At 35.1% G+C, this 18125-nt stretch overlaps 1 pseudogene across 1 annotated transcript; it reads left to right on the top strand.

The window, feature by feature from the left end:
- Positions 1-1520: 1520 nt before the first annotated feature.
- Positions 1521-17012, top strand: LOC102598219 (uncharacterized; annotated as a pseudogene). Its single transcript, XR_368258.2, has 3 exons — positions 1521-2341; positions 16097-16215; positions 16379-17012. The product of XR_368258.2 is annotated as an uncharacterized protein (transcript).
- Positions 17013-18125: the final 1113 nt, after the last annotated feature.

Below are 18125 nucleotides of genomic sequence, written 5' to 3' on the forward strand. Positions count from 1 at the left end.
TAATTTAAAAACTTCACATAAACATGGTGAAGAAGCAGAAGATACTAACACTACAATATTTTTGCTTCAAACTTCTCAAATTTTGTCCTCTACAAAGAATTTTTGATATTAATATCAACTCCGTATTCAATAATTTTTTTCGATCCATTTTTCACAAATCCTTCTTTGATCGGATTAGCTTCAAATAGATAAGAATACTTTGGCTGAGAAATCTCCATTAAATAAGTAACAAAAGTAAAAATTAAACACCAATCTATTTGAGGGGCAATCCGTACAAAAACATAAAAAATTTAGGTTGTGATATAAAAAAAAATATTTTCCATGAAAATTGTTTCTTAAAATTTAATTTCTAGGACTAGGAAAATAAAGGAATTTTTTTTATATTAGGAACGTAAGTAAAATAAATTATTTTAAGAATAATTTTATATAATCAAAATAAATATTACGAAAGATAGAGATGTGAAATTGTGAAAATACAAGCTATCAAGATGGATTAAAGATGAAATGTGTTACAGGATGCAGAAAACATACTCAATGTAGATTATCATTTATTGAATTTGTTCTCCTTATTTTTATTAAATAAATCATTTTCCTCATTTAAAAAAAAATATTAACTAAAGAAATATGAAAAATCAAAAAACTAAACACACTCTTAATCACAAGGAGCTTCATGTATTTTTATTGTTCACTGGATATTTAAAACTCCAACTAAATTTGGAGATTTTTTTACCAAACTAAGTCATTATATAAAGCAATTCACAAAAATAATACGTTTTTCTAAAATTTTAAAAAACTAGTATAAACGTATTCCACAATAATGTTTTAGGGTATATTTTATTTTTTAAAAGCTGATGGCATTAGGTTAATATACGTTACTCACAATATCGTTTTATATACTCCTTTCAGTTAACTATTTTTCCTCTACAATTCTAAGTTGTTTCTTTAACTTTACCTTCATTTTAATAGTTTTTCCCTTTACAGTTCTAAGTTGTTTCTTCTTTTAAATTCACCTTGCATGTCCTTTCATTCTAATTTCTATGGTTTCCTGGGGGGATCGAAGTAAAGTTATTTGCTTTACAGTGTTGTCCACCTACTTGCCAGTGAACCAAGTCCCATATTGTTAAGTGGAGAAGGGCAACGAAATGGACTTGTTATCTTTGATTTCGAGGAGTGGTTAACCTTTAGAAAATTATTTCATACCAGAAAAGATTGATTATTATTTCAATTATATTACAATAGCTAACTGAAAGGAAATTAACATAATTGGGCATCGACGCACAACTGAAAATTAACAGAATAACAAAAGACTGTCTACTTTTAGTAAAATGTAATTAAAAGTCACGTATTATAAAATGTTTCTATGAGTAATATTTTAGGAGAAAAATAAAATATACCTAAAACGTTACTGTTAAATACGTTAATACTAATTTTATAAAATTTTAGAAAAATATATTATTTTGGTGAATTGCTTTATATAATAGCTTAGTTTGGTTAAAAATTCCAAATTTGGATCACTAAGTTAACAATTTTTTTTTGGGTACTAGCCTCGAACCAACTCCATGAGTCCGCAGCTGGAACCCCTAAAACCCCTCTAATGGCAGGACCTCATCTTCCCTCTGTATGCTCTCATGTATGGTTCACTGACCAAATAACCAAAAAACCCACCAATGATATATATACCTGAGAAAATTCAATTCTTGGCGTTTTTTTAAACAGTTCTTCAACTTCCCCCAAACTCTATCGGATCAACATTCTTGAATTCTTCAACCCCATATCAATTTTCGTCATCTTTTTGGAAACCCTTTTCGTTTTCAGTTCAGTTTCAGAAAGAATCAACTAGTTTAGATAGTGTAGCAAAGAAACCATTGGGTGTTTTCTTTCAAGAAGTTGTTGGTCACTTAAAAAAGTCTGAACAATCAGAAAGTGAGGAAAACAAAGAATTGAACTGTAAATTGAGAAAATTGGAAGAAGAAGTTTGAATTTTGCGGGAGAAGAGGAAAAATGGAAGGGATTGTAAGGAGGAAGCTAGAGATGTTAATGGGGTATTGGAAAATGAGGGGAAGAGTAACAAATTACATGAATTGTTAATGAATGAGGAGGTTAAGAGTGTAAAATCAAGAAAGTCGACATCGTTGAGTATGGAGGATCATACAGTGTACAAAGAGCTTTCACCTGATATGGGTGATGTTTGTGACTCATTTATGCAATGCAGGTACTTTAAAGATTCAAACTTTTTGCCTAGGAGGAAGTTTGATATTACTTGCTTCGAGAATAGCTATTCCCGTGATTTTGTAAAGTATGCAGCTGAGCAGTTTGGTAGAGATCACCAAGAGATTGCTAAGTAAGGATCAATTTAGTTACATTCACACATTTTCATATTGTTTGCTATAGTTAGTTTTCTGTGTTTGTTTACATTTATTCATCGAAGTTTATTGGTCTAATTTGTGTTTTGGTAATCTACCAAAATCTTCAACAATGACATTCTTGATAGAATTCTGTATCCTAATAATTGGGAATATATGGAAAGTATTTGCTTATGCCTTATGTAAATGTAGAAGCGAAGAGTTTGTAAACTGATAAGGCACATGCAAATGGAGAAGGGAAAAATCGAATAAGGTAATAGAAGGTGGAGGCTAGAAATGGTAATGGGATGTCGGGAAGTGAGGGAAAGAGCAAAAAGTTAGGCGAATTGTTTGTGGATGAATAGAGTAATAAGATTGTGGAATCAAGAAAATCAACGCCGTTGACTATGGAGGATCATACGGTGTACAAAGAACTTTCACCTGATATGGTGATGTTTATGACTCATTTATATAATGAAGGGTACTTTAAAGATTCAAACTTTTTGCCTAGGAAGAAGTTTGATATTACTTGCTTAGAGGATAGCTATGCCTGTGATTTAACTAAGGATCAACGTTAGTTATATTGACCTATTTTAATGTTGGTTGTGATCAGTTTTCTGCCTGTTACATTTGTTTATTGAGATTTAGCATTGTCTAATTTGTGTTTTGTTGATCTACCAAAATCGATGATGTTGCGGGGTTTGAGGAATAGATCATTCTTTTGGATTCCTTAGGTATATAAAAATGTTGCGCAAATTTCAGTACGTCATATAAAATGTGACGTCATAGATTTGTGATGTCATAAGTGATATGAGTGACACCGTTATATCCCTCTCTCATTTTTTTTCATGAGCAGAAAAGGGATAGAAAAGGAGAGGAGCTGCTCTATAAAATCAGAAGATTGTCTAACGTGTAAGAACTCATCTTACACACCTGCATCAGATTGATCAGCAACAAATTACAAATGCCTCTTTTTTTTTACACAAAATTGTCTAACAGAAATTCTTAGCAGATATGATAGCCTGAACAAAACTGAAGGCTTCAGGGGACACTGTCTAGTGGAAGAGTCATCTCTTTTCTATGCTCAGATACTTCACTTCTCTAATGCTGCTTCTTGCATATTTTAGAATCATGGCTTTGCTTACTAATTCATTTTCGATGCGGTCCCTTCTTGATTTGTATGAAGGAAATTTATTTATTGCACTCGTGGTTGGGGGTTATTTATTCATTTGTGGTTCCTTTGTTTGTTGTATGTCGTTAGATTCCATTATCTTTTTTTGTTTGCATATCTTTGGCGTGGTCCCTAATTCCTTTCTTTTATGGCTTGCATGTGTTGGTTTCTAAAGAATGAATTAAATGCTAAGTTGATTTTCAATTATGGGGGTATTTTGGTTTGTACTTCAGTTGATCTATATTAACTGAGGGTGAAGAGTATGTGGCTGCTCATTGTACTATGCTATTCATCATAGTGAAGTTTCTTTGGGAACTGTAAGTGCTGGGACTGATTGTGATAGTTTTGAGAAGGAGGAAGGTAATAACCCTGCATCTATAGATTATTATAGTGAGGAGTTCAAGGTGTTTAGAAGGGAAAGGACTAAAGAAATCAATGAAAAATTAGACAAGTACAAAGAGTTGGAAAACGGTATGACTTGTAAAGATATCCAGAACCTAGAAGAGTTATATGCAATTGCTAATGGTAAGAGTTTTAAGATAGAAAAGAGTGACTCAGAAAGTCTTAAGATACAAATGGGATGTTAGATGTTCTTTCAAGTGTTTATATTTTTGATAACCAAAACCAAACCTTTTAAGATCAAGACTTTGAACAACAAATCACCATTGTAATCCAGATTTACCAGAATCATGGAGGTGATGCTCAAACTTTAGCACAAAATTTTAGGAGAAAAGTCAAGAATAATCCTACGTATCAGATGAATGATATGAGAAGATCAAAGATATGAGGGAGACAGGGAGGGAGAATTCAAACTCAATGTTAGCAAGTCAAAGTTGAAAAGAGTTAAGAGGTTTGTTTTGGAGAAATTGGAAGGGAGTTACCTGGATGATTACAATAGATTTGAGGCATATGCACAAGAGTTGCGAGAGAGTAATCTTGATTCTGATGTGGTGATAAATATATCCGAGGAAGCTTTGGCAAAAGGTAAAAGAAGATTTCTTAGGATGTATGTGTGCTTCCAAGCAATGAAACATGGTTTTGAAGATGGAGTTGAGACCATTAGTAGGGCTGGATGGCACATAACCAGTATATAAGCCTCCTTAAAGTTCCATGAATGCACCTCAATCAGGTGGTACTCTAACATTAAGCTTGAATTCTCCCCTCATATTAGTTACAACACTAATCTATAGTGCTCTAAGAAACTTTATTATGATGAATAATACTAGGAGCAACCACATTCTCTTCACCCTCATCTAGTGCTAATTGTGTAGTTCATTGAATTCAATACATAACAAATATTGAAAGTTCTAATAACTCCAACACAGAACCACCAGGTGACCCTGTAACTAATAACTACATCACCTCACTAAACCTTGGCTTTTCCATATATTCTCGACAAATCTCAATATATGACAAATAGGTCAACATCATACCCATGGCACATGTGTACCCATCTTTAGATCAATTGTGGTTTCCGTTCCCTAATATCCCATAGTTAAAAATCAAGTCTGTCTTTTCATGAAACCGGTACATGCAAGTCACAAAAGAAAGGAAGTAGGGACCACACCAATGATATACAAACATAAAAAATATTGGAATTATGAGGTCTTAGGTTCAAATCCCAACAGAGACCCTATTTCTGGTGGTAGGTACCTCATAGAATTAGTCGAGGTGCATGAAAGCTATTTCTTACACCGTGGTAATCAAAATAAAATAAATTCCAGGCGAGACAAAAACACAAGGTGATTTCTTCCCATCTTTAACCTTGGTGGACAAAGTTACCTGCTGGTGGTGAGAGGTAACAAGGAATTAGTTGAGATGCGCACAAGCTTGTCCGGACACCACTATTATCAAAAAAATGTTGAAATCTAATGACATACAACAAACAAAGGGACTACATACGAATAAATAATCCCCATCCACAAGTTCAATAACCATACAAATCAAGAAGGGACCACATACAAAAAAGAATTAATCCCTCCATCCCAAATTATGTGGCACAAAGTTTAAGAAAAAAAAAGGACTTTTAAAACGTGTTGTCTAAAACAAACCTTAGATAGTTGTGTTTCTTTAAATCATTTCATTAAGGGTAAGTGAAATTTGAAAGTTAAGTTATTTCTAATTATAGAAAGGTGACATTCTTCATGGGGCAATCATCAAAGGAAAGGATGCCACATTAATTGAGACAGAGAGACTGAGGGAGAAGTAAACAAAGTCTTTAAAAGCTTCAACTCATCTAGAGTAAAAAAAAGTCAGCTTCAACCGAAAGCATTAAAAGATTCAATGCGACTGGACTAAAAGTAGTTATTGAAGGCCAAGAATATAGAAAATCCCAAACCATAAAAAGGTTCATACAAACAACAACAACAACATACTCTGTGTAATCTCACCATACCTTACTCCTACGGTCCTACCTTGTGGAGTTTTAGAGATTGTTTTCAAAAGACCCTCGGCTCAAATGCATCAAATAAAAATAGAAAAAGTTTTACATAAACCAGTAAAAAAATTTACCTTAATAATAGGACTTATGAATTGATTCTTCAAGAAGAATCTTTCACCATCCAATGAAGTTATGACCCACAATCTCCCATTTTAAGTACAAAAGTATAGCCCTAAATCACCTATCACCTCTAAGCTCCTAGGAAATAACAAATGCTCTGGGGAGAAAAGATTGTGTATCGGGTGTTCAATTTTTTAAAATGAAAATGAGTTGGGTTTTAATAAATGAGTGGGTTTTGATTTAATGATGAATTAAAAGCGTGGAAAGCTTAGAACGACACGTGGCTAATTTAAAGACCCAAATTTGACTCAGGCTGGTCCGTTAGTTTCAGGGGTATGTTTGAGCTCCCCAAAAATGTAAAAGAGTATTTTTGGGCCAAAAGGTTAACGAAGGGTATTTATGAACCCAAAAAAAAAACTCTTCTACGTTTTTTTTGGGCTCAAACATATCCCTGAAACTAACGGACCAGCTTGGGTCAAATTTAGTCTTTAAATTAGTCATGTGTCATTCTAAGCTTGCCACATTTTTAATTCAGGATTAAATTAAAACCCACTCATTTATTAAAACCCTACCCATTTTCATTTTAAGAAATTAAACACCCGAGACACAATCTTTTCTCTTTTAGAGCATATGTTATTTCCCAGGAGCTTAGAAGTGATAAGGGATTTAGAGCTATACTTTTATACTTCAAATAGGAGATTGTGGGTCATAACTTCATTGAATGGTGAAAGATTCTTCTTGAAGAATCAATTCATAAGCGGATGAAATTACCCCTCCCATCCCTCATTGCTTAGGTTTCTTCCCCAATTCATCTTCTCTCCCAACTTCATCTTTCTCTACTCCTTCAAATTTCAAACCCAGGAGTTGCAACTATCCACAATGGTGAATTATAGGGATTTTAAGCTCTTTATTTAATAATACTAGTTTCATTTTCAACTATTTTATCAAAGAGACAAAATTTCCTATTATATACACTGGGCATATCTTGACTCGTTGTATACAAGATTTACTTCATAAGGCAAAGCTTAGCTCAATGATTATTCTATTCTTTTTTTTTGGTCATAAAATTTTAACTACTTTTGCCTTGAGGTAAAACTTTTCATTACATTCGTGGTATATGAGTTTTGCTTGTTAAGGCAAAAGTTAGCTTGATAATTATTCTATAATTTCAACTACTTTTCCCTCGAGGCAAAACTTCCCATTATATATACTATGCATATCTTGTCTCGTTGTATAGAAATTTGCCTCATTAGGCAAAACTTTGGAATTTTATTTCAAAGCAACCCACCTAATACTCTTTACCAACAATACATGGGCAACAGTTCAGCACTTGTGGTGCACTATAAGTTGAAATCACCTGTCATGTATAATTAGCAAAACTTTTCATAGGAGAATAAAGCATCCATGATATGATTAAAAGGATCAAGCAAGCATCTGTTAACTAACAGAATTCTGAATTGCATTACAAAGCACTAGTCACTGACTAAAGACATCATTATACAACTTAAACATTCCATCCAATGCCCAATATGGAGGTAGAGAGGTTGTTTCCGAAAAGCCCTCGACTCAAGTGCATCAAATCAAAATATAAAAAGTTTCATACAAAGCATTAAAATAAATTACCTTAATAACAAGACTTTGAAACTGATTGATCAAGAAGAACCCTTCAACATCCAATGAAGTTATGACCCACAATCTCCAGTTTGAAGTATAAAAGTTTAGCCCTAAATCGCCTTATTACCTCTAAGCTTCTAGGAAATAACGGATGCCCTGGGAAGAAAAGATTGTATCGGGTGTTTAATTTCTTAAAATGAAAAAAAGTTGGGTTTTAATAAATGTGTGGGTTTTAATATCATCCTGCATTAAATATGTGGCAAGCTTAGAATGACACGTGACTGTTTGAAAGACCGAATTTGACCCAGCCTGGTCCATTAGTTTCAAGGGTATGTTTGAGCCCAAAAAAAATGTTAAGAGTATCTTTTGACCAAAAGGTTAATGGAAGGTAATTATGATCCATTTTGAATGCGTTAGGGATATTTTTGGCTCGTTTCCACTATTTTGATGAACCAAATTTGACCCAGGCTTGTCATTTAGTTTCACATATACGTTTTAGCTCAAAAAAACTCAAGGGTATTTTTAGACCATAAGGTTAACAGAGGGCATTTGTGAGTCTTCTTCAATACGTTAGGCGTGTCTTTTTCCCTTTTCCGAACTTGAAAAGGTATGAAGTGATGTTGTCTTTCATCTGCATTAGAACAATTTAAAAGTTTATGAATTACAAAAAATAAAATAAATCATTTACTAATTAAAACCCACTCACTTATTTAGTAACTGATTTTTTTATTATTTGTAATTCATAGACTTTTAAATTGTTCCAATGCAGATGAAAGACAACAACACTTCATATCTTTTCAAGTTCAGAAAAGGGCCAAAGATACGCTTAACGTATTGAAAATGGTTCACAAATGCCCTCCGTTAACCTTATAGTCTAAAAATACCCTTGAGTTTTTTCGGGGCTAAAACATATATGTGAAACTAAACGACCAGCCTGGGTCAAATTTGGATCATCAAAATAGTGGAAATGAGCCTAAAATATCCCCAACACATTGAAAATGGATCATAAATACCCTCCATTAACCTTTTTTTTTTTTTGATAACCGAGAAATCCGTCTGTGACCAGCCCTTTGGACCAATCACAGCCTTCTAAACTCGGTGGATAATGGGCCCGCCCCCTCTAACCCTTCTCCACTTAAATACCGGGCTTCGCTTTGCATGGTGTGGGGCTTGAACCTGTGACCTAAGCCACAAATCCTCCACCTTTTGCCACTTGAGCTAGGCCTTGGGGGCACCCTCCATTAACCTTTTGGTCAAAAGATACTTTTAAACGTTTGTTTTGGGCTCAAACATACCCTTGAAACTAACAGGCCAACCTGGGAAAGTTGGGTCTTTATAACAGTCACGCATCATTCTAAGCTTGCCACATTTTTAATTCAAGATTAAATTAAAACCCACTCATTTATTAAAACCCAACCCGTTTTCATTTTAAGAAATTAAACACCCGATACAATCTTTTCTTCCCAGAGCATCCGTTATTTCCTAGAAGCTTAGAGGTAATAGGCGATTTAGTGCTAAACTTTTGTACTTCAAACTGGAGATTGTGGGTCATAACTTCATTGGATGTTGAAGGATTCTTCTTGATCAATCAATTTCAAAGTCTTGTTATTAAGGTAATATTTTTACTTCTTTATTTGAAGTTATTTCTATTTTGATTTGATACACTTGAGTTGAGGGCTTTTTGGAAACAACCTCTCTACCTCCACAAGGTAGGGACAGGCAAAACTTAGGATTTTTTCTAAAGCAACCCATCTAATACGGTAATACCCTTTACCAACAATACATCAGCAACAGTTAAGCACATGTGGTGCACTATAAGCTGGAATCACTTGTGTCTTAAACCATGTAAAATATAATTAGCAAAAAATTCATAGGATAACAAAACATCCATAATATGAATAGAAGGATTAAGAAAGTATCTGATAGCTAACAGAATCCTGAATTGCATTACAAAACACTAGCCACCAACTAATGACATCATTGTACAACTTAAACATTCCATCCAATACCCAATACATTAATACTAACAATGTGTTTGCGGGAACACTTATTCTTTAGTTTCTTCTTCTTCATTGTCTCTTTCTTTTTACTTGTAGTTTATTTTTCATCATCATTAGCAGCCACACGTTTCCGCTTCTTTTCCATACATTTCAGTGAGGTGGATTGCACAGTAGGTGAAACAATATTCACATGTCTGAATGCAAGAGGATCACCACCCTGCAATAAAATGAATCAAGTCATGTCAAAGCTACAAGAAAAAGATATCTGAACATCTAACAAGAACTAAACTTCCTTTCATACTTTCTCCAGATATTCTAATATCCTTATGTTTTCTGCTTGCCCAGCACACACATGTCTGCCAATAAAAAGAAATCACACCATAAGTATAGACCTGGTAATTTATAATCAAAGAACTTCATATAGGCTGGTTAAGGAAGCAGTGGAATCTAGCAGTACCTTATCTCTGCTCGAATTTTCTCAAATGCTGGAGATGTTTTGGTACCAATACCAACTCCGCCTTCAACAAATCCGCTCAGTCCATTTTGGTCCACAAATCCTCCTTCAACCGAATTAGGTCTAGACTTTGGTCCAGAAATTCCCATTAATTGAGCAGCAGGAGCAAAAATTTAACACCTGAAATAGAAAAGAGACAAAAATTAAACACTAGTCCGTTTGAAGGACAATCCGTAGAAAAAATTGGGAATTTAGCCCATAAGGAACTCCATGTAATTCTGTTTTGGCCCAAACCAATACAAATTAGAGTCCACAGCTGTAAGCCGTAGACTTATTGCTTGCAAAACCCCTAAAACCCTTCTATTGGAAGAACCTCATATTCCGTCTATATGCTCATCTATGGTTCAGTGACCAAATGACCAAAAACGCACCAATGATCTAGCTGAGAAAATTCAATTCTTGGCATTTTCTAACAATTCTTCAACTTCCCCCAAACTTAATAGCATTAGCATGCTTGAAATCTTCAATCCCATATCATTTTTCATCATCTTTTTGGAGACCCTTTTTGTTTTCAGTTCAGTTTCAGAAAGAATCAACTAGTTCAGATAGTGTAGCCAAGAAAAAAAAGCAAAGAAACCATTGGGTGTTTTCCCAAGAAGCTGTTGGCCTCTTTGAAAATTCTAAACAATCAGAAAGTGAGGATGAAACTGAAAACGAAGAATTGTAGTGTAAGTTGAGAAAATTGGAGGGACAAATGATGGTTTTACTGTAGAAGAGGAATAAGGAAAAGGATAATGGGAAGAAGGAGGTTCGAAATGCTCATGGGGTATCAGAAAATGAGGGAAAAAGTAAGAAATTACATGAATTGTTTCTGAATTAGGTGGTTACCTGAATTGGTTGTGGTCATTCTCTGACGGTAACATTTGTTCATTGAGGACTTGGGGTTTAGCATTGTCTAATTTGTGTTTTGTTAATATACCAAAATCTTTCAACAATGCACTTCTGATAGAATTTAGTTTGCTAATCATAGAAAAAATGGGGAAGTATTTGTCTATGTCTACGCCTTATAGAAGCTGACATTTCGTAAACTGATAACTGATTATGTTGTGTGTTTGGGAAATATGCCATTTTTAATCGAGGGGCACGAAAGCTGGGGACACCACGGTCATCAAAAAAAATGTCATTCTTTCGGATTCCCTAAGTATAGAAAAATGTTGAGCAGAGTTCAACACTTCTCATCAAAAAGTGCAAAGTCATAGATTTGTGCTGGTCTTAAGCGATATGAGTAACATCATTATATCTGCTTCCCACCCTCTTTTCTCCATGAGCAGGAAAGCGAAAGAGAAAGGAGATAAAATTCTCTATAAAATCATCAGATTGTCAAACATGTAAGAAATACTCCTAGTACTATTCATCATAGTGAAGTTTCTTCATGTAGCGTAGATGTACTAGGAGCAATCACATTCTCTTCACCTCATCTACTGCAAATTCTTTATAACATTGAATTCACTACACAAGAAATATTGAAGGGCTCTAATACCTCCCAACACATACACTATCATAATTGCTCTCAGGTACTTTTTGAGGTTGTCAGTTTTAGTCCTTTTTGCATTTTTCCACTCTCCAGGGGAGAAGTTCTCTGGCTGCTCTGGCCGGAGTTTTCAATAGATATGGGGGAAGATAGGAGTTGTTATAATGCAAGGTTTAAATCCTATGACACTACGTGGAGATATTCAGATTCAGTGGTACGGTTTGACTGGATTGAGCATAACAAATATTAAATGAGACAAGTTACTATTAGCATCAATGTCATGAAGTGGTTGGTGTTCGTCTTCAATGCAGCTAATAGAGGAAAAGAGGAAGACAACAAAGAGATGGTGCATGAAGGACCACTTTTCAGAGTTCTCTTGGTACTCTTAAATATAATGAAAGTGGTAGGTACATAAGCTTCATTCCCATTCAAGGGGGAAGTAAATATATCCTTATTACACAAGAGGGTCCTCTTAACTAGGGTTGGGGAAATATTGCCCAAAAATTTACTAACTTTATCAATGATACAAACAGAGAAGAACCCTATTCCTGGTAGAAATAGACAAACAGAAACCTCGTACAAGGAGGCTTTTGACAACAGCAGATGGATGACGGAGGAGACAAAAACAGCACACATAACAGCAAGGAACAACAAAATATCTGTAATTGGGGGTTCAGCAATGCCAAAATCAGATCTATTGAGTCGATGTGTAGTTGGAAAATTCCAGTTGTTTATAGATTACCGAGAGAAATTGGTAAAAGAAATTTCCACCCAAGATTTAATGGTTGGTCCATTCTCAGCCTCGGTAAAGTCCATCTTGTTGCAATAGGAATGAACAAAAACAAACAAGTTTTGGCTAATGTGATAAAGATACCACCAAAAGATCTGCCAATTCTAAATGATATGAGGAAATGGACATGTAACTCATGGAAGTCAACTTTTGGACTTAATGTCTTCAGCCTGAGTGACTCTCAGTATTTCATTGAATTCCCCATGAGGAAAGCCACAGAACATGTTATGACAGGAGAATGAACTTGGAAGAAGAGCAGCTGAACCTTCAATGGTGGAATCCTACCGTCGGATGTTGACCAGAGGAGATCAACAAGGACTGGATATGGGTCAGATTGCTTGGTTTACCTTTGAATCTCTGGTCATAGAAGATATTTGAAGAGATAGGTAACGTCGTGGTGGATTCATTGAAACAGAGGAGGAGACAACTTTGAGAAATCATCTTCACTGGGCTCGAATCAAAGTGAAGGGAGATGGAAAGGAGATTTCTAAAGAGGTTGAAGTGGAAACTGAAGGTCTCATCTATACAATTATGGTGTGGGTGGAAGCTTCCATCACTGTGAAATCGAAGGAAGAAGAAGTGGGGAGCCTTTAAATTATCCACTGGTTCAGTGCTATCTTTTTTTTTATAGAGACATAAGGGCTGACACCTGGGTGAAACTGGCAGGGCACGTGGGCACGTCATTCGATGGGGGAAAGTTTAGGTTGAAGGCACTTTGGGTGCCATGTAACAGAGAGGGGTCTTTTAAATGTAATTTTAGACCTTTTACTCTGCAGAACTTGGGCTCAATTCTAATCCCTACAAAAACAAACCCAATAATTCAGAGATTTCCCAATTTCACTGAGAATGAAAGCCCAAACTGTAAAATTATCACAATTGAAATCCAGGCAAACACACTTATAGTAAGAAGAACAATATCGCACATTCAATCGTCTGCAATAACTCAACTCATGACTCATGAAGAACATAGTGATATATGAGGGTGAGGAAGAACACACGAAGACTAGTTCAACATTTGTATGATTAATACAGAGGTGCCAGGGAATAAATCAACTGAAATCGTACAATTTAAGGAAAACTTATCACTGGAAGAAGCTGGGTGAATAGACAAAGAGGAATCTAAGGCTTTGCAACCGAAGGAACATGATGAAGCAACAAATTGCATCGAAGAAGATTTAGTTCCTTTGAAAATCCAATTACCAGTTGAGGAGGTTGTTCAAGACACGTACTCTTTATAACGGATTCAACAACACATCATCAAACTAACCGCAGAATTGGGTGTAGATATTAAAAGGTGCGATGAGAAGGCCAAAGAATTATTTATGAAGATAGACAACAACAATCGGATGAACAAGGGAGAGCAAGCCATTGTAAGAAAGGAAGGGGTGAATGAACTGAAAAGGTTAGATCTTGATACCAAATTTTGGAGGTATGACTTAAGAAGTAGGGGAGATACTTACTTGTCAATAAAAGATCAATAAAGTTTGAAAGAGTGTCTTGCAATGTTAGGGGGCTAAATTGTGCCAAAAAGAGTTGGCTAATCAGAAACATTCTACATACATGGAAAGTTGATGTAGTGTGTCTCCAGTAAACACAGCTAACGGGGATATTACAAAGATACTGAAGGAAGTTGGGGTAACAATTGGGTTAACATTGTTATAATTTGGGACAAAATGGAATAGGTCTAAGTATGGCCACCAATCGTATATCGCAGGATAGCGAGAGAATGCTCAACTATCAACTAACATTCTACCCTAATCCCCGACCTCCATACCCTCCTATTTAAGGGTCATGTTCTCGGTATGTTCAAGATGCACCATGTCTTGTCTAATCTCCTCCCCAATGCTTTTTTGGCCAGCCTCTACCTCTCTTATTGCCTACCATTACCAGCCTCTCACACCTCTTCACTAGGCATCTATACTTCTCCTCTTTGCATGTCCAAAACCATGTCATCCTCACTTTCCTTATCTTATGCACCATAGAGGCAACTCCTACCTTGTCCCGGGTATATTAGTTCCTAGTCTTATCCCTCCGAGTATCACATCTACCTCCACATTCTCATCTTTGCAATTTTCATCTTCTAAACATGTGAGTTCTCGGGACAGAGGGAGTAGTAAACAAAGCCATTAAAAGCTTCAACACAGATAGATTAAAAAAACAATTTCATGAGAAAGCATTAAAAGATTCAACATGATTGGAGTAATTTTTTTTATCGAAGGCCAAGGCCAAGAATATAGAAATCTCAAACCATAACAAGTTTCATACAAACAACAACATCTACATCATACCATTGTTTTGGACGGCGAAAGGCGACAAGGGCCTGCCTCGCCACGAGGCGAGGCGAGCGGCGAGGAGCTTGCCTTTTTGAATTAAGGCGCCAATTAATACCAAAGATTAAAAAATTTAATTGTATATATAAATATCCAATGAGAGAAGAACTAGAAGAGAAGAAGAGATTTGCGTAAGTCTCTAGGGTCGTACCTGAGCAGCAGCGTTGCGATTCGCGAAGGTTGCGTAAGTCTCCAGGGGTTGTGGTTTGCGAATCTGAGGAGAAGAGGAGGAGTAGCAGGCGCGACGCCTAATCTGAGGTGAGTTTGCAAAAATACCCAAAAAAACCCTAATTTTGTCTTTTAATTATTAAATCAGACTTTAAAAAAAGAAAGAAAAAGGTGATGCCTATTGCATCGCCACGCCACGTCGCCAGTTGCCTTTTGATCGCCATGGTACGCCTTTCAGAGGTTGCCTCGCCTCGCCTCGCCTTGCCTTGTTGCCAAAGGCGAAAGGCACTTGCCTTTAATAACACTGCATCATACCCAATGTAATCCTACAAGTGGGCCTAGGGAGGATAGAGTATGCAAACCTTATCCCTATCTTGTGGAGGTATAGAGATTGTTCTCGAAAGACCTTCACTCAAGTGCATCAAATCTAAATAGAAAAAGTTTCATATAAAGTAGTAAAAAAATTACCTTATTAACAAGACTTTGAAATTGATTGATCAAGAAGAATCCTTCAACATCCAATGAAGTTATGACCCACAATCTCTAGTTTCAAGTACAAAAGTTTAGCCCTAAATCGCCTATCACCTCTAAGCTTCTAGGAAATAACGGATGCTTTTGGGTAGAAAAAATTGTATGGGGTGATTAATTTGTAGAATGAAAATGGGCTGGGTTTGATAAATGAGTGGGCTTTACTTTAATCCTATATTAAAAACGCGGCAAGCTTAGAATGACATGTGACTGTTTTAAAGACCCAAATTTGACCAAGGCTGGTCCGTTAGTTACAAGGCTATGCTTGAGCCCCCTAAAAAGAGCGTTAAGGGTATATTTAGACCAAAAGGTTAACAAATGGTATTTGTGAGCCATTTTCAAAACATTAGGGGTATTTTTGGCCCTTTTAAGCTATTTTAAAGACCCAAATCCGTTAGTTTCAGAGGTATGTTTGAGCCCAAAAAAAATGTTAATGGTACTTTTAGACCTAAAGGTTGACGGAGGGTATTTGTGAACCATTTCATTAGGTTAGAGATATTTTTGTCCCTTTTCCAAACTTGAAAAGGCATGGACTGATGCTGTCTTTCATCTGCGTTGGCACGGTTTGTTGACGAATTCCCACATGTTGCTTGTACTATGTTTGGTATGTTTTTCTTAGTTTAGCTTTCTTTATTCAGTTCCTTAATCTAGTAAACTTGGTTGTTCAGATGGTTGTCTGGCAGTGACTTGAAAAAAGTCGCCCTTTTGGGTTGCCCTTCTATTGCAAAGAAGACTGTCTTTTTCTGCTAAGAGGTTGCGTACATATTTCAGAATTCAAGAAGTTAATGTGAGTCTCTTTTGCTCTTAGGAAATTTCATCACTTCCCTTCTCTGCTCCTAAGATTTAAATAAGAAAGTAAAATTTCCTTTTTGTTTGGGATATTTTCGAATTTCCTCCCATCTTCCTCCTATATTCCCCTTATGATTTGAAACGTTACGTGTTTACTTCAGGCATGCAGCAAATGTGCCTTAAAAGCATCATGCAAGTTTGTGATTCAGAATGTCTGGAAAGGCAATATGACAAATTTACACTAGGCTGTGGTAATGAGGGTTATTACTCTGTATGCACTGGAATCAGTTCCTCCCCAGTTAGTAATACCAGATGAAATAAAGGCTTCTGCCAGTCGTTTGCTGATGGACATTTTGAGACTTAGTCAAAATGTGTCTTTAATCGCTTATTCAGAATCCGAAGAGTTGATCAGCAGCATACAGGTAACATTGGTCTAATTGTCAGTGAGGTCCTTATATCCCGACATGATCATGCTAGTTCTACGCCTGGCTGCACTATATTTTGTCATGCTTATTCACGAGTAGTAGTACCTATGGTAATGAATCCATGTACCAGATGGACAGTCGGGTTGAATCTCTGGATATAACAACGGAACCTTAGTTGTTAAGAGGTGATCGAAGTCAACTGCTCGTTTCTTATAGGAAAACTGTAAATGCATCTCCTTCGAAACACATCTTTGTTGATCCATGACCCGAGATCTTTAACAAGATTTCGTTCAACTTTACGGATAACCAAAGTGTTCCGAAGTCAAATATTTGCAATTGTAGGAAATATATCAAGAAGTTTCTCCATGAATGTACTGAGAATTACTTTCTTTTGCCATATTTACTATTAATATTTAATACTGAACATATATATGGTAATTGTGGATGATTATGGTATTCATTTGTGATTGAATTCAATGTATACTAAATGTGATATTCTTTTAGAATATGACTACTGACTAATAATCTTATTGAATGGAAAAATGAAAGGAAAAACCAAATTTAAAAAGATATCATGTAACTTGAAACATTGAAAGTAAAAGCTTCTCAAAATCAAAGAAGTATTTTTTTTTATTTTTCCACTGAAAATTTGATATTTGCATTTAAAATTCAATTAAATGTGAATTTGAGTCTAGACATAAAGGTAGAGAAAAAAGCCTCCTTTTACTGACTAACAAAAGTAAAGATTGTGTTTCGTTAATATTGAGAATTGTCTTTGATTCTTTCTATTTAATTTAGGGGAAGTGTAAATCATGTGACAAGGCTAATTTTTTGTGTCTAATATCTAGTTCGTTTAAAATTATGTGTTTTTAATTTAATTGGAGATAACATTTTTCAAAGTACTTTTTTTTTTAATTTTTTAATTTTAAATTAATGTTATTTATAATGTATCATAATATTCTTTAATATTATGATTTTAAATATGTCATGTAAAATGTTGGAATTAATTTTTCTCTCTCATTATACCTTAGTACTACTAATTTTTCTTGAGCAATACGAACACCTCAATTATAGAGAGATGACACATAAATGAAGTAAATATTCAATGAACAAAGACTATAAATGTTTGACCATATATTTTGGATCAAATTTTAAAAATTTATCTTCAAATATCTGTTTTAACCATAGATAGTACTACTAATCTTTCTTGAGTAATACTAACATCTCAATTATAGAGAGATGACACATAAATGAAGTAAATATTCAATGAACAAAGACTATAAATGTTTGACCATATATTTTGGATCAAATTTTAAAAATTTATCTTCAAATATCTATTTAACCATATATAGTACTACTAATTTTTCTTGAGTAATACGAACACCTCAATTATAGGGAGATGCCACATAAATGAAGTAAATATTCAATGAACAAAGACTATAAATGTTTGACCATATATTTTGGATCAAATTTTAAAAATTTA

This window comes from Solanum tuberosum, unplaced genomic scaffold (assembly GCF_000226075.1).
Source record: "Solanum tuberosum cultivar DM 1-3 516 R44 unplaced genomic scaffold, SolTub_3.0 scf00297, whole genome shotgun sequence".
NCBI lineage: Eukaryota > Viridiplantae > Streptophyta > Magnoliopsida > Solanales > Solanaceae > Solanum > Solanum tuberosum.